The sequence below is a fragment of the Microtus pennsylvanicus genome, chromosome 3 (genome assembly GCF_037038515.1).
Source record: "Microtus pennsylvanicus isolate mMicPen1 chromosome 3, mMicPen1.hap1, whole genome shotgun sequence".
Taxonomy (NCBI): Eukaryota; Metazoa; Chordata; class Mammalia; order Rodentia; family Cricetidae; genus Microtus; species Microtus pennsylvanicus.
Genome location: NC_134581.1, coordinates 100,606,496 through 100,624,913, shown reverse-complemented (window position 1 = coordinate 100,624,913; position 18,418 = coordinate 100,606,496). Strand labels below are relative to the sequence as shown.

General features: G+C 42.1%; 2 pseudogenes; both read right to left on the bottom strand.

Moving 5' to 3' along the window:
- Positions 1 to 12,715: 12,715 nt before the first annotated feature.
- On the bottom strand, positions 12,716 to 14,258 carry LOC142846843 (pleiotropic regulator 1 pseudogene; annotated as a pseudogene).
- A 2,616-nt stretch (positions 14,259 to 16,874) lies between these two features.
- On the bottom strand, positions 16,875 to 18,418 carry LOC142846842 (pleiotropic regulator 1 pseudogene; annotated as a pseudogene).

Genomic DNA, 18,418 nt, shown 5'->3' with positions numbered 1-18,418 from the left:
CCTGTTTTGGTGTCTGGCATGCAGAGGGGTAGGCCTTTTGTTGGTGAGGTTCCTGGCTAATGGGGAGCCTGGTCCTGGTCCTGAAGACCCTTCTGAGTGGTGAAAGAGATCTTGGCCAGCGGCGGGACCCAGGAAACAGAGAGAAGGCATGTTGTAAGCAGGGCCCTGGTCAGCAGGAAAACTTGTTCCTGTTTTAAAAGACCCATTAGATAGCATCGATAGGAGGAGATGGGCAGGTGCCAAGGCAAGAATTCACCCAACAATCTGAAAAACAACATGAAAACACCAAAACCCAATGATCTTACAACAGAAGGACTTGAACACCCTAACACAGAAGAAGTGGAAAAAATTGACTTTATGAAAGCAATAGAGTCCCTTAAACAACATGTAAAAATGCCCTTATAGAAATGGATGAGAAGTATAACAAAAAGTTTGAAGAAATGAGTAAATGCGTAAATGATACCCTGGGAAACCAAGAAAAAATGATCAAACAGGTAATGGAAACAGTTCAAGAATTGAAAACTGAAATGGAAGCAAGGAAGAAAACACAAATGGAGGACCAGTTGGATAGGGAAAATCTAGGTCAACGAGCAGAGCCTACAGAAACAAGTATAATCAATAGAATACAAAAGATAGAAGAAAGAATCTCAGATTCTGAGGACACCATAGACAAAATAAACACACTGATCAAAGAAAACAGCAAAGTCAAGAAATTATCATCACAAAACATTCAGGAAATATGGGACACAATAAAAAGACCAAACCTAAGAATATTAGGAATAGAAGAAGGAGAAGAGTCACAGCTCAAAGGCCCAGGAAATATTTTTAACAAAATTATGGAAGAAAACTTTCCCACATAAAGAAAGATATTCCTTTGACTATTCAAGAAGCATACAGAACACCAAAAAGACTGGATCAAAGAAAAACATCCCCTCGCCATATAAGAATCAAAACACTAAATACACAGGTTAAAGAAAGAATCTTAAGATTCTTCAAAGGAAAAAGGCCAAGTAACTTATAAAGGCAAACCGATCAGACTTACACCTGACTTCTCTATGGAAACCATGAAAGCCAGAAGGTCCTGGATAGAGGTACTTCCAATCTAAGAGACCATTGATGCAAACCCAAATTACTATACCCAGCCAAGCTACTGTTCACTATCAATAGAGAAATCAAGACATTCCAGGATAAGAACAAATTTAAACAATACATAGCCACAAATCCAGCCCTACAGAGAGTAATAGAAAGAAAATCGCAACCCAAGGAACCCAACATTGCCAACAATGCCTACAATAACTCAGGCATCTAGCAACCCTTTACCAGCACAATTCAAAGAAGGGAGACACACAAACTCTACTACCAAAAACAATAAGAATAACCGGAGTAAAAAACCACTGGTCATTAATATCACTTAATATTAATGGGCTCAATTCACCTATAAAAAGGCACAGGCTAAGAGATTGGATATGAAAACAGAATCCAACATTCTGCTGTTTGCAAGAAACACATCTCAACCACAAAGACAGACATCTACTCAGAGTAAAGGGTTGGACAAAGGTGTTTCAAGCAAATAGTCCTAAGAAAAAAGCAGGTGTGGCCATACTAATTTCTAACAAAACTGACTTCAAACTAAAATCAATCAGAAAAGATCGAGATGAACACTTTATACTCGTAACAGGAACAATTCATCAGGATGAAGTCTCAATCCTGAATATCTATGCCCCTAATATAAAAGCAACCACTTATGTAAAAGAAATATTACTAAAACTCAAGGCAGACATCAAACCACACACACTAGCAGTAGGAGACTTAAACACACCTCTCTAACCAATGGACAGGTCAATCAGACAGAAACCTAATAGAGAATTAAGAGAATTGTTGGAGGTAATGAAGCAAATGGACTTAACAGACATCTATAGAATACTCCACCCAAATAGGAAAGAATATACCTTCTTCTCTGCAGCTCATGGAACCTTCTCGAAAATTGACCACATACTCGGAAACAAAGTAAACCTCCACAGAAACAAAAAAAAATCAGTGTCCACCTGTGTCTTATAAGATCACCATGGACTAAAGTTAGAAAGCAACAACAATGCTACCCCCAGAAAGCCAACAAATTCATGGAAACAGAACAGTCAACTACTGAACCACACCTGGGTCAAGGAAGAAATTAAGAAAGAAATTAAAGTCTTCCTTGAATTTAATGAAATTAAAGAGACAACATACTCAAACCTATGGGACACGATGAAAGCAGTGCTGAGAGGAAAATTCATAGCACTAAGTGCCCACTTAAAGAAAACAGAGAAAGCTCACATTGGGGACTTAACAGCCCACCTGAAAGCTCTAGAAAAAAAGAAGCAGATGCGCCCAGGAGGAGTAGAAGACTGGAAATAATCAAACTGAGGGCAGAAATCAACAAAATAGAAACACAGGAGACAGGCCAAAGAATCAATGAAACAAAAAGTTGGTTCTTGGAGAAAATCAACAAGATCGACAAACCCCTATCCAAACTAATTAAACGTCAGAGAGAGAACACACAAATAAATAAGATCAGAAATGAAAAGGGGGGCATAACCACAGACACAGAGGAAATTCAGAGAATCATTAGGTCTTACTACAAAAGCCTGTATGCCACAAAACTGGAAAATGCAAAAGAAATGGACATTTTTTTAGATAAGTTCCATATACCAAAGCTAAACCAAGACCAGGTGAATGATCTAAATAGACTTGTTAGTTGTGAAGAACTAGAACCTGTTATCAACAATCTCCATTCCAAAAAAAGCCCAGGACCAGATGGTTTCAATGCAGAATTCTACCAGAACTTCCAAGAAGAGCTAATACCTATACTCCCTAATGTATTTTACAATATAGAAACAGAAGAGTCATTGCTAAATTCCTTTACGAAGGTACAGTTACCCTGATACCAAAACCACACAAAGACCCAACCAAGAAAGAGAATTACAGGCCTATCTCACTCATGAATATCGATGCAAAAATTCTCAATAAAATACTGGCAAACTGGATCCAAGAACACATTAGAAAAATTATCCATTATGATCAAGTAGGCTTCATCCCAGAGATGCAGGGCTGGTTCAACATACACAAATCTATCAATGTAATCCACTATATGAATAAACTGAAAGAAAAAAACCATATGGTCATTTCATTAGATGCTGAAAAAGCATTCGACAAAATTCAACACCCTTTTATGATAAAGGTCTTGGAGAGATTAGGGATACAAGGATCATACCTAAATATAATTAATGCTATTTACAGCAAGCTAACAGCTAACATTAAATTAAACGGAGAAAAACTCAAAGCCGTCCCACTAAAATCAGGAACACGACAAGGCTGTCCACTCTCTCCATACCTCTTCAATATAGTGCTTGAAGTTCTAGCAATAGCAATAAGACAACATAAGGGGATCAAGGGGATTCGTATTGGAAAGGAAGAAGTTCAGCTTTCGTTATTTGCAGATGATATGATAGTATACATAAGCGACCCCAAAAACTCTACCAAAGAACTCCTAAAGTGATAAACACCTTTAGTAATGTGGCAGGATACAAGATCAACTCCAAACAATCAGTTGCCTTCCTATACACTAAGGATAAGGAAGCAGAGAGGGAAATCAGAGAAGCATCACCTTTCACGATAGCCACAAATAGCATAAAATATCTTGGGGTAACTCTGACCAAGGGAGTGAAAGATCTATTTGACAAGAACTTTTAGTCTTTGAAGAAAGAAATTGAAGAGGACACCAGAAAATGGAAGGACCTCCCTTGCTCTTGGATTGGGAGGATCAACATTGTAAAAATGGCAATTCTATCAAAAGCAATCTATAGATTCAATGCAATCCCCATCAAAATTCTTCACAGATCTGGAGAAGACAATAATCTACTTTATATGGAAAAACAAAAAACCCAGGATAGCCAAAACAATCTTATACAATAAAGGATTGTCTGGAGGCATTACCATCCCTGACTTCAAACTCTATTACAGAGCTACAGTATTGAAAACAGCTTGGTATTGGCATAAAGACAGAGAAGTCGACCAATGGAATAGTATAGAAGACCCAGATTTTAACACACAAACCTATGAACACCTCATTTTCGATAAAGGAGCTAAAGTTATACAATGGAAAAAAGAGAGCATCTTCAACAAATTGTGCTGGCAAAACTGGATGTCAATCTATAGAAAAATGAAAATAGATCCATATCTACCACCATGCACAAAACTCAAATCCAAATGGATTAAAGACCTCAATATCAGTCCAAACACACTGAACCTGATAGAAGAGAAAGTGGGAAGTACTCTACAACACATGGGCACAGGAGATCGCTTCCTATGTATAACCCCAGCAGCACAGACATTAAGGGCCTCATTGAATAAATGGGACCTCCTGAGACTGAGAAGCTTCTGTAAAGCAAAGGACACTGTCACTAAGACACAAAGGCAACCCACTTACTTGGAGAAGATCTTCACCAACCCTGAAACTGACAAAGGTCTGATCTCCAAAATATATAAAGAACTCAAGAAACTAGACTGTAAAAGGCTAATCAACCCAATTATAAAATGGGGCACTGAGCTGAAGAGAGAATTCTCAACAGAAGAAGTTCAAATGGCCAAAAGACACTTAAGGTCATGCTCAACTTCCTTAGCAATCAGAGAAATGCAAATCAAGACAACTTTAAGATACCATCTTATACCTGTCAGATGGCTAAAATAAAAAACACCAATGACAGCCTTTGCTGGAGAGGTTGTGGAGAATGGGGTACACTCATCCATTGCTGGTGGGAATGCAAACTTGTGCAACCACTCTGGAAAGCAGTGTGGTGGTTTCTAAGGAAATTTGGGATCAACCTACCCCTGGACCCAGCAATGCCACTCTTGGGAATATACCCAAGAGAGGCCGTATCATACAACAAAAGTATATGCTCTACTATGTTCATAGCAGCATTGTTTGTAATAGCCAGAACCTGGAAACAACCTAGATGCCCTTCAATGGAAGAATGGATGAAGAAAGTATGGAATATATACATATTAGAGTATTACTCAGCAGTAAAAAAACAAGGACTTCTTGAATTTTGCATACAAATGGATGGAAATAGAAAAAACTATCCTGAGTGAGGTAAGCCAGACCCAAAAAGAGGAACATGGGATGTATTCACTCATATTTGGTTTCTAGCCATAAATAAAGGACATTGAGCCTATAATTCGCGATCCTAGAGAAGCTAAATAAGAAGGTGAATCCAACGACAAACATATAGGCATCCTCCTGAATATTAATATTTCATCAGGTGATGAAAGGAGACAGAGACAGAGACCCACATTGGAGCACCGGACTGAAATCTTAAGGTCCAAATCAGGAGCAGAAGGAGAAAGAGCACGAGCAAGGAACTCAGGACCACGAGGCGTGCACCCATACACTGAGACAAGGGGGATGTTCTATCGGGAACTCACCAAAGCCAGCTGGCCTGGGTCTGAAAAAAGCCTGGGATAAAACCGGACTCTCTGAACATAGTAGACAATGAGGACCACTGAGAACTCAAGAACAATGGCAAGGGGGTTTTGATGCTACTGCAAGTACTGGCTGTGTGGGTGCCTAGGCAGTTTGGATGCTCACCTCTATAGACTTGGATGGAGGTGGTGGTTCCTTGGGCTTCCCACAGGGCAGGGAACCCTGATTGCTCTTTGGGCTGATGAGGGATGGGGACTTGATTGGGGAGGGGGAGGGAAATGGGAGGCGGTGGCGGGGAAGAGACAGAAATCTTTAATAAATAAATAAATTTAAAAAAAAACAAAGATAAAAGATAAATAAATATTCTGGAATTCAAAAAAAATAAAAATAAATAAAATTTTTGCCTCTTCTCTCAAATAGCATTTCTAGGCAGTTGGGGCCCATCTTCCTGGACTGCTTAAACTAACTGAAGCCATTTGTGTAAGGTAGCCTTAATACCTGGAGCCTATGCTGTTACCATCTCTCTAACAAATATGGAATGCAAGCCATAAGATAATACTGCTTGCTTAATTTATTTTTTAGATCATTCATTCCTATAGGTATCTATCTACCTTCTTTGGATCCTATTGGGCATTTTGAAGTTGATGCTTTTTCAGAGTTGGTTGCAGGGTAGGAAGCTAAAACCCTGGGTAAGTCATCTCTGACAACTACTGGTGATGTTGAATCTTGTCCTTGTGCCTTCTTTTCCTGCTCATCAGCTCCTATAATCTCCTCATTTTTTTCAAACCTTTGTACTACTGTCTTTTGTCAAGCCTGGATCTCCTGGCCTGTATATATTTCTAGTAATTTCATTGAGACACCCAGCCTCTGGTCCTCATTCCCTACATGTGGTTCCAAGGCATGAAGTTTTTCTTTTAAAAATAACATATCATCCTTGGACATTATTTGGATAGTGTACAGATTGCCTTCCTGGAGAGATACTCTATCTACAATCCTTTTATAACTTTTTAACAGATATTGATTATCAAATTCAGCAACATGAATTCTTTCAGATAATTTCTCAGTACCTTTTGACATGGATTGAATTTTGTCTGTCAAATTAAAGCTATCCTTTTCAACGGTATTAAGTTAACTTTTGATTTTCAATGGTATTAATCTTGTCTTCTAGATGTCCATTATTAAACTGTAAATACTGTATCATTTCTAAAGTACATTCTTGGCTCTGTTATCAAATCATTTCTTAAGGATATAATATGAAAATGCTTAGTCCCAATATCCAATAAATGGCTATACTGGAAAAACCATATAAGCCTTACAGAATACAATTCACAGTATAAGTAAAAGTTTATTAAATTCTTGGATGGTAATACTGTCATTATATGACTTTCAAGTTTATTAACTTATTTATTAATCAAATAGTTAGCTTAGTTATGAGATTTCAGTAAATTGTTGAAGGTGTAATAATCTTTATTGTCCAGCAGGTTTCACAGTTTCAGCCACATGGCAAAGAGATGCAATCGGCTGTGTTGTGACTGGTGGTGACACAAACAGTCCTATGTACCACTTTGGTTTCCTGCCTTGGTGCCTGATTAAATACTGACAAATATGATTTGCTTCACAAATTAAAAGCAATGAAATCAATTCCATACAGGGAGCAAGGAGCCCAGAGTTCTAGGGCAGGGAACACAAACTGGAAGCTGCACAAGTCAATATCCATGGCAGGGAAAGCGGCAGTGTGGGGAGAAACATTCACAAGTCACTGTGCTTAGCTCTGCTGTGCCATGGTTTTGCAAAATCTGCTTAGTAGATGAAATCAAGCCAGGTGGGCAGAGGTGGGAGACCTTCTGAGCCATGGACCTTTTGGGCCTTTTAGACTTGTCTACCCAGTAGATGTGAAGTTGGGATCCACCTTGAGCTCCAGATGAAGATGAATTAAAATGAAATCCTACACTAGTTCAGAATTGAGTATAATAAAGGGTTATTTATTTAGGGGTAGACTCACAGATCACAGTCATCTGCATGAATGGGGAAACGGGAACAAAATCCAGCAGCAAGAAGAGAGAGGGAGTGTGTACTTTAAATCGGCATTTATAGTATAAGAGTTCATGCCCAAGTGGGCTGGTAACTTAAAGGTTACTGGGTGAAGGATTTCCTACAGCACAATATGACAAATCAAAAGCATTTATATCACGGCTGGACAATGCACCCCAATAGAGGATAACAGTCTCAAGTGCAGGCAAAACAGTCAGAGATATACCCTCTCCTTCTGTTAGGAATTATACAAAAGAAAACACCAAATTAATAGTCATAACATGTACAGAGAGGGCCTGGTGTAGACCCACACAGGAACTGTGCTTGCCATATCAGTCTATGAGGCCATGTGGGGCCTGTTTAGTTGCTTTGGTGGGCCATATTCTGTTTGTGTTCTCCATTCCCTCTGACTCCTATGATCGATACTCTTCTGTGAGGTTCCCTGATCTCAAAGGGGAGTAATCCAATGTAGATTACCAATTTAGACCCTGTCTTTCTGCCGGTCTCTTCATTCAGTCCAACCAGCTACTGGAGGAAGCCTCTCTGATGAAGAGACCTATAATATGATGATGATGAGCATAATGTATTCATTATGCTGTATGAATACAGGATAATATTATTAGACATCATTTCAGTGATTTTTTTTCCCTGTCATGTTTGGTTCTACTCTAGGTCTTCTAGGTCTCAGGGATATACAGTCTATGGTTCAGGGTCATCCAGGTGGTATAGGACATGGGCTCCCTCTTGTGGTGAGAGTCTCAAGTTACAACTAACATTCGTCAGCCACTCCCACAAATTCTAATTCTAAAAGTGTATGTCTCTGAAGAAACTTGAGAAAGACTAGAAATAGAAAGGTTGCCTATGATCATTATCGGTTGAACTGATATGGTCTAAAGGAAAATTTTACAAAATAAATTTAGCATTAAAATAAACTCCAATTAAAATATCTAAAACATTCTTTACAGAAATTGAAAAATATTGTGAGGGAAATAAAAACAATGCTGGGGAGGACTTGCATATATAACAGAGCTATAGTGACAAAAACTGTATGGTCCTGGCACAAAGATAGTAATGTAGATAAATAAAAAAAACAGTAGTTGTATAGAAGAGAGATATGTGTGTATGAGGGCTGTATGTGAAGGAAGAAGTATATGGCTATGTGGAGAATGTAACTAATTGGGTGGAGAGGGGTGTGGCTGCATAAAGAAGAAGTATGAAGGCATATAGCTGCATGGAGAATGTGTGGAGAATGGAACTATATGAAATATATGTAACTGCATATAGAAATGTGTGACTGTGTAGAAAGTACATATAGCTGGGGGAGAGACTGTGTTTAAATATGTATAACTGTTCAGGAGAGGTATATGTATGTAAAGCGAGAGATGTAATTGCATGAAAAGTGATGTAACTGTGTAGAAAGTTTGTTAAAAAAGAGAGATTATTCAGGATGAAGTAAAAAAGAAAGTTACCATCAGGAAAGTGTGTGATTTTCCCCGTTTTCTTAAGTTACTACCAGAAAGCATGTGTTTCCTTATTTACCCACAAATAGAAAAGTCTAGCCCAAAGATAGAGAAAAATTTTTTCCCGAAGTTTGTCGTTGTTCTGAGAAGGCATTCTTTATGCTACCCTGGGTGCAGACCTGAGAATTTGCCTCCTGGGCTTCAACAGATAAGGACACATGATTTCTAGCTATATGCCTGACAAAAAAATTATATCCAAATCATATAAAGAACTCAACAAAGAGTCAATAAATGACTTAATGAAAAAAGAGCTAGAGATTTCAATATATAATTTTCAATAGAAGAAATAAATGGCTAATATTCATGTCAAACGTGTTTTTCATTTTGAACAATTAGGGAGATGACAATAAAATATCTCTGATATTTCATCTCACTGAAGTCATAATGATTAAGATCAACAAATCAAATGGCATCAAATGCTGGTGAGATGTGAGGAAAAAAGAAATCTCATTATTTGTTGACAGTAATGCAAACTAATACAGCCATTCTCAAAATCACTGAAGAATCCTCTGAAAGCTACAAATACATCCACAATGAGACCCAGGTGTCCACTTCTTGACATATGTTCAAAGGACTCAAAATAGTACTTCACAAGTATCTGCTTCATATTGTCAATTACTGTTCTATTACCAAAAGTTAGGAAATACAAACTACCCCCATACCCTTCAATTGGTGAATGGATAATGACAATGTTGTACTTATATACTATTAAATACCTTTCATTAATGAAGAAAAATTAAATTGTGAAGTGTGCAGGTTAATCAACAGAACTAGATAATATTTTCAGTGACATAACAGGCCCAGAAAAATAAATGCTAAATGGTCCTTTTTCTGTAGTTTCTAGCTCAAAATCTTCATACATGCATATATAACCAATAATACTGCCAAAATGTGAAAACAAATTAAACAGAAGTAAAAAAAACTGCTGGGATATGATGGTGTATGTCTTTAATATCAGCACTAGGGAGGCATAGGTAGATGGATCTCTGTGAGTTCAAGGCCAGCCTGGTCTACAAGAGCTTGTACCAGAATATACTCCAAAGCTACAGAAAAACCCTGTCTCAAAAAAACAAAAAAAGTAAAAAATCTACATTGGCAGGAGGTGTAGGGTTTGAGAAGAGATCTATAAAATACTGGATGGAAGTAGCTGAATAAAGGTGATATGCAGGGAGAAATGGAAAATATGTGTGGGATATTTAATGGAAAGCTATAATCAATGCCAGTACAAAAAGAGAAAGAATGAAGAGCTAAAAATAAAAATAAGACTTTTTGAAAAAGTCTTAAGGGATCATCTGTTATTTATCTAAACTTACATGATAGATATATGTGTGTACATATGTACAGAGTTTAAATAAAATTATAAAACTTGGGATAATAATAATCTTCCCTGGGAGACATATACGATCTAACAAAAATCCAATTGCCAGACTTAGAAAATCCCTTTTGAGAGATTGGTAAGGGGAATCCAAGTACATTTAAAGTAATATAGACTACTTTTGTTTTCCTTTTGTTGCCTCCAAGAAGTAGAAGGAAGATGGAAAGACAGCTCAGTGGTTAAGAGCATTGCCTGCTCTTCCAAAGGTCCTGAGTTCAATTCCCAGCAACCACATGGTGGCTCAGAACCATCTGAAATGAGATCTGATGCCCTCTTCTGGCCTGCAGGCAGACACACAACAGAATATTGTATAAATAATAAATAAATAAATATTTTTAAAAAAAGAAATAGAAGGAAGTGTTGAAGGAGTTGCAGGTTGCATTCCTGCCACCCCAGCTCCTGGTCGCCTGGCTAGCTTAAGCCCCGAAATAACAACACACAAACTGTATTCATTTAAACACTGCCTGGCCCATTTCTATTAATGTGTGTAGCCCCGAGGTGCACTAGCCTATGTCCATCCTTGGTCCAACTTCATTGCATCTGCCTGGGAGAGTGGAGCATGGCGTCTAAGCTCACTTCCTTTTCCTCCCAGCATTCTGTTCTGATTACTCCACCCACCTATGTTCTAACCTATGAAATGGGCCAAGGCAGTTTCTTTTATTAGCCAATGACCTTCCTCCATCAAGGAAGTTCCTATTGCTGAAGACATCAGGCACTTTGGACACAGGGCTAGAAGGAATCAAGTTTGCTCTCTGTAAGCTAATACCAAGGTGCTATGTATGCTGTCAAGGGAGGGAAGTAAGTCAAATGTCCTAGTCAACTGTGATACATTTGAACCAAAACATTAATGCAAGTTATCCACATAGGTTCAGTAAGAGAATAAACACTTTGGAGGCAAACGACCAGCTGTCTACATGGATGTAAGACCTACTCAACAAGATTGAAACCATGGCTGGTACTAAAAGTCTAGTCAACCCTCACATGACTTGTGAGGTTAAAGATATCAGAAAAGAACTTAATACTGTCACTTTTCTAAATTAGTACGATTCCTAACTGATTTTTAAATGTTTATAATTATAACTACAGACACATGTATATTCACAGCATCATCATCATTACAGCTTCTTTTCTCAGGAGATGGAGACAGTTACAAAAGCCAAACACAGATAACAAGATCATCTGATCCCTGTGCGATGGAGGCCAGCCTGGTCTACAAGAGCTAGCTCCAGGACAGGCTCCAAAGCTATGGAGAAACCCTGTCTCCACTAAACAAAAAACAAAAAATAGGTTGGCCTGTGGGGATTTTGTGGGATTTTTTTTTTTTTAATGCGGGGAGGCTCATTGACTTAGAAGATCCCAGTCCACTGTACTCAGTACCATTCCTAGGCAGCAGCTGGTCCTGGCTTGTTTTAACTTCACTTACCCCAAGTTGCTTTCAGTCACAAGATAACACTAAAAGGAGAAGCAAAGCAGATACCGGGCAAGGACTCTACCAAGAGCTACACCTCCCGTCCTGAGGCAGCTCTTAAACCTAATATTTATGAATAGCGGGAGCTATGGAGATGGCTCAGCCACAAAGTGCTCTTGTGAGGAAATGAATTTGGTTCATGGAGACTCTATTAAAAAAGAAGTCAGGTTGGACAGACCATGCTTATAAAACCAGCCCTGGAGAGGCAGATTCTGAGAGCTGGCAGCCACACCCACATGTCAAGTTCCGGATCCATAAGAGACCCTGCCTCAAAGAATAAGTAAGGGACTGAAGAAACAGCTCGATAGCACTTACTGCTGTTGTAATCGATGCAGGTTCAGTTCCCAGCACCCAGCGTGGCTCACAGCAATTCGTAACCCAAGTTCCAAGGGATCCAACATAGTGCATATGTGGGGAAAACATTCATCCACATAAATCCTTTAAAACAAACAGGCCAGGCAGTGATAGCACAAGGCCTTTAATCCCAGCACTCTGGAGAAAGAGGCAGGTGGATCTCTGTGGGTTCGAGCTAGTTCCAGGACAGCTAGGGTTGTTCCACAGAGAACCCCCATCTTGAGAAACAAAAGCAAACAAAACAGAGAGAGAGAGAGAGAGAGAGAGAGAGAGAGAGAGAGAGAGAGAACTTAAGGTGAACAGCACCCAAAGAACACCCTTTGGTTTCCATATTCTCACAGACATGTAGGTTCACCTACACATAAAAAAGAATAAATTCCTCTTTTTATTTTTTAATTTTTTAAATTTTTATTGATATTTGTCGAGCTCTACATTTTTCTCTGCTCCTCTCCTTGCCTCTCCCCTCCTCCCTTCAACCGTCCCCCAAGGTCCCCATGCTCCCAATTGACTCAGATTATCCTCTTGATAATCTCTGGTTTCCAGCTGACTGGGTGAGTTTCTTCCCTGGCAGTCTCATCCTCCCTGTAAACTTTGATGGTTTTGTCAGCTTGTGCTGTTAGCAAGCGGCTTTGTGACTGATCAAAAGCTCAAGCAAATATTCCCGAGTCACTGTCCAGAGACCCTGGCTGGACAGCAGCATGGACCCGCTGAAAATTGTAGCCAGTTCTCCAGTTCCAAAGGTGCATGGTGCCATTGTCAGCTCCAGACACAAGCACTCCGTCGGCATTGACTGCCAGCGTGTTGATGATGGCATTGTGACCGGAGAGATTCTGAATGAAGCCTCCGTCAGGGAACTTCCACTGCTTTATGTTATCTGGAGACCCAGATGCAAATGTGTAATGTCGTGGATGTAAGACCACAGCCCTGACAGATTTCTTATGATTCGTCAATGTCACTCTTGTCTTTCCAGCCACCAGATCCCATAATCGTATTGTGGTATCGTGACTCCCGGTGATAATCTGTGGTTCTGCAGCCTGGCATCTCACGGTAGCAACTGCATTAGTGTGTCCGAACAACGTGTGCACACTGGCTTTAGTCCTCACGTCCCAGATGCGTGCAGTTGAATCTCGACTACAAGTCACCAGGATGTCGATTGTTGGATGCAAATCCAGACCGTACACTGCACTTAGATGGCCATGATAGTGCCGTATAACCTTGTTATACTCAAGATCCCAGCACTTCACTTGCTTGTCTTCTCCACAAGAGAACAAGTAGGGGCTCCTCGTGCTCACAATCACACCACGCACCGTGCTGATGTGCCCAGTCAAGGACAGCTTCAATTTGCCACTAGCCAAGTCCCAAATCTTGACAGTTCTGTCGGCAGAGCCAGTAACGAACCACTGATTGCCAGGTTCCACGGCAATGCACCGAACCCAGCCAAGATGCCCACTGATAACCCTACAGAGTTTCCACGGTGGGTGCCACTGGGGTCTGGGCATGGTACGGGCTTTTTTAGCCTTTAATGCAGCGTTCTTGGTATTGCCGGCCTCCATGACCACAGACTTCACCGCCGTGTGCTGGGAACGGTCAGAAGCTCCTGGGTGTCGGTACTCACTCCCAGCAGGTCCAGTACCATTTGCATCAGCTCTGGCCTGATTCGGCAACGCCACAGCTAAGGACTGTGCGGCTGACTCACTGGGCATTCTCTGGACCTTGGTGGCGGCAGTCAGGGCAACACCGGGTCCTGGCGGGTATGGACGTGTACCTGTCACCAGGTATTCAACATCTTGTCCTTGATTGGCAGGATACTGTTTATGGGGATATGACTCGGCCACGTTCTGAGGTTCCTTCTCCTTAAGGTTCTCTTTAGAAGTGGGCATATGCAAGACAGGACCATACTCATTACGAAGCTTGATTGCCATCTTCCGCTTGTGACTCTCTTCATCTAAAGGCACAGGTTTTCCATTATCAGCTACAAACATGTCATGGGTCCTCTTCAGTGACCTCCACACCAGTGTGTGTACAGTATGCTTCTGGACCTCCTCCACCATAGTCGCCATGGCTCAGCCCGCTCCTCCAGCAGCCAACTAACTCGATGCAGAATTCGCCGCCACTATTCTGCCTTAAAACTTCTTTTAAATGAAAATTTTTAGTCCGAGTGCGGTGGCGATCCTGCCTAGAGGAATCCTCAGAATGAGACTGGCTGAGAGCTGTCTCCTCCTGTCTTATATCCCTCTCTAGGGCTGGGATTAAGGGCGTGTACCACTCCCGCCCAGTTTCTATGACAAACTAGTCTGGCAACTTGGATTAAAGGTGTGTGATCTCACTGCCTGGTCTGTGAGGCTGACCAGGGTGTTTGTTTTACACTCTGATCTTCAGGAAAGCTTGATTTACTAAAACACAAATGAAATATCACTACAATAAGCAGTCTGACAGTGTGACTGCCTAGATCTAGTGAGCACCAGGGTACCACACGCTCCTCTGCAATCTCATCAATACTGCCTCAGACCAGCATCTGAACCCATTCTACTCACCACAACGGGGAAATCATTGCTTTCCGAGTTCACCTGAACTTGGAGTCAAACGTGTATCTATAAATGTCAGAAATGAGAGGCAGAGTAGGCTGCCTCGGAAGGACGGTTCATCTAGCTCATCCTTATCACAGTCCTTACAGGTCACTCACAAGATTTGGGGCCCTGAAGGAACAGATCCTCTCGCCCAAGGCTGTGGGCATGGAACTGAGAGCTGCTGGGTTCCAGGCTACAAAGGCTGTTCCGAAGTTCTAAGAGGAAGTGAAATGACAAACCAACCATTAGCTAGACTGTGATGTGCATAAAATCAGGCCCTGGACATCCTGGAAACGACGCAAAGGCCTGGTTTGTATGTGCCCATGCGCAGGTGCTTCTCACTGAGTACCTGTTTCTGACCCCAACTGCAATGAGTGAAGTAATGGGGAATGTAGTGGAACCTGTCCTGGAACTAGCTCTTGTAGACCAGGCTCTCCTTGAACTCACAGAGATCCACCTGTCTCTGCCCCCCTCTTGAGTGCTGGTTTCAAAGGCAGGAGCCACCACCGCCTGGCCCTGCTTACTATGTTCTTAAAACTTTGTGTTTCCTGGCTGTCTCTGGAAAATCCAAAGGCCAAGTAATCCAAGGTCAGGGCTCAAGGGAGCCCTTCCTTATTCCTTAGAATGTTTCTCAGTAGGTGGTCAAGACGAGGACAGGACAGTGAGGTGGGGGTAAAGGCACTGTGTGCCACACCAGCATACCAACCTGAGTTTGAGATCTCGGACCCATCCATGTACAGGAGAGAGAGCAAAATCCATGAAACTGGCCTCTGAGCCCCATAGGTGCATTCATATATACAGAGTAATCATTTCTGTCAACTTAACAGTAAACTATTGTCACCTGGGATAGGAAACCACAACTGTGGGATTGCCAAAAACAGATGGGCCTTGCTGGGCGGTGGTGGTGCATGCCTTTAATCCCAGCACTCGGGAGCAGAGGCTGTCGGATCCCTGTGAGTTCGAGGCCAGCCTGGTCTACAAGAGCTAGCTCCAGGACAGGCTCCAAAGCTATGGAGAATCCCTGTCTCCACTAAACAAAAAACAAAAAATAGTTTGGCCTGTGGGGATTTTGTGGGATTTTTTTTTTTTTTAATGCGGGGAGGCTCATTGACTTAGAAGATCCCAGTCCACTGTACTCAGTACCATTCCTAGGCAGCAGCTGGTCCTGGCTTGTTTTAACTTCACTTACCCCAAGTTGCTTTCAGTCACAAGATAACACTGAAAGGAGAAGCAAAGCAGATACCGGGCAAGGACTCTACCAAGAGCTACACCTCCCGTCCTGAGGCAGCTCTTAAACCTAATATTTATGAATAGCGGGAGCTATGGAGATGGCTCAGCCACAAAGTGCTCTTGTGAGGAAATGAATTTGGTTCATGGAGACTCTATTAAAAAAGAAGTCAGGTTGGACAGACCATGCTTATAAAACCAGCCCTGGAGAGGCAGATTCTGAGAGCTGGCAGCCACACCCACATGTCAAGTTCCGGATCCATAAGAGACCCTGCCTCAAAGAATAAGTAAGGGACTGAAGAAACAGCTCGATAGCACTTACTGCTGTTGTAATCGATGCAGGTTCAGTTCCCAGCACCCAGCGTGGCTCACAGCAATTCATAACCCAAGTTCCAAGGGATCCAACATAGTGCATATGTGGGGAAAACATTCATCCACATAAATCCTTTAAAACAAACAGGCCAGGCAGTGATAGCACAAGGCCTTTAATCCCAGCACTCTGGAGACAGAGGCAGGTGGATCTCTGTGGGTTCGAGCTAGTTCCAGGACAGCTAGGGTTGTTCCACAGAGAACCCCCATCTTGAGAAACAAAAGCAAACAAAACAGAGAGAGAGAGAGAGAGAGAGAGAGAGAGAGAGAGAGAGAGAGAGAGAACTTAAGGTGAACAGCAACCAAAGAACACCCTTTGGTTTCCATATTCTCACAGACATGTAGGTTCACCTACACATAAAAAAGAATAAATTCCTCTTTTTATTTTTTAATTTTTTAAATTTTTATTGATATTTGTCGAGCTCTACATTTTTCTCTGCTCCTCTCCTTGCCTCTCCCCTCCTCCCTTCAACCGTCCCCCAAGGTCCCCATGCTCCCAATTGACTCAGATTATCCTCTTGATAATCTCTGGTTTCCAGCTGACTGGGTGAGTTTCTTCCCTGGCAGTCTCATCCTCCCTGTAAACTTTGATGGTTTTGTCAGCTTCTGCTGTTAGCAAGCGGCTTTGCGACTGATCAAAAGCGCAAGCAAATATTCCCGAGTCACTGTCCAGAGACCCTGGCTGGACAGCAGCATGGACCCGCTGAAAATTGTAGCCAGTTCTCCAGTCCCAAAGGTGCATGGTGCCATTGTCAGCTCCAGACACAAGCACTCCGTCGGCATTGACTGCCAGCGTGTTTGATGATGGCGTTGTGACGGGAGAGATTCTGAATGAAGCCTCCGTCAGGGAACTTCCACTGCTTTATGTTATCTGGAGACCCAGATGCAAATGTGTAATGTCGTGGATGTAAGACCACAGCCCTGACAGATTTCTTATGATTCGTCAATGTCACTCTTGTCTTTCCAGCCACCAGATCCCATAATCGTATTGTGGTATCGTGACTCCCGGTGATAATCTGTGGTTCTGCAGCCTGGCATCTCACGGTAGCAACTGCATTTGTGTGTCCGAACAACGTGTGCACACTGGCTTTAGTCCTCACGTCCCAGATGCGTGCAGTTGAATCTCGACTACAAGTCACCAGGACGTCGATTGTTGGATGCAAATCCAGACCGTACACTGCACTTAGATGGCCATGATAGTGCCGTATAACCTTGTTATACTCAAGATCCCAGCACTTCACTTGCTTGTCTTCTCCACAAGAGAACAAGTAGGGGCTCCTCGTGCTCACAATCACACCACGCACCGTGCTGATGTGCCCAGTCAAGGACAGCTTCAATTTGCCACTAGCCAAGTCCCAAATCTTGACAGTTCTGTCGGCAGAGCCAGTAACGAACCACTGATTGCCAGGTTCCACGGCAATGCACCGAACCCAGCCAAGATGCCCACTGATAACCCTACAGAGTTTCCACGGTGGGTGCCACTGGGGTCTGGGCATGGTACGGGCTTTTTTAGCCTTTAATGCAGCGTTCTTGGTATTGCCGGCCTCCATGACCACAGACTTCACTGCCGTGTGCTGGGAACGGTCAGAAGCTCCTGGGTGTCGGTACTCACTCCCAGCAGGTCCAGTACCATTTGCATCAGCTCTGGCCTGATTCGGCAACGCCACAGCTAAGGACTGTGCGGCTGACTCACTGGGCATTCTCTGGACCTTGGTGGCGGCAGTCAGGGCAACACCGGGTCCTGGCGGGTATGGACGTGTACCTGTCACCAGGTATTCAACATCTTGTCCTTGATTGGCAGGATACTGTTTATGGGGATATGACTCGGCCACGTTCTGAGGTTCCTTCTCCTTAAGGTTCTCTTTAGAAGTGGGCATATGCAAGACAGGACCATACTCATTACGAAGCTTGATTGCCATCTTCCGCTTGTGACTCTCTTCATCTAAAGGCACAGGTTTTCCATTATCAGCTACAAACATGTCATGGGTCCTCTTCAGTGACCTCCACACCAGTGTGTGTACAGTATGCTTCTGGACCTCCTCCACCATA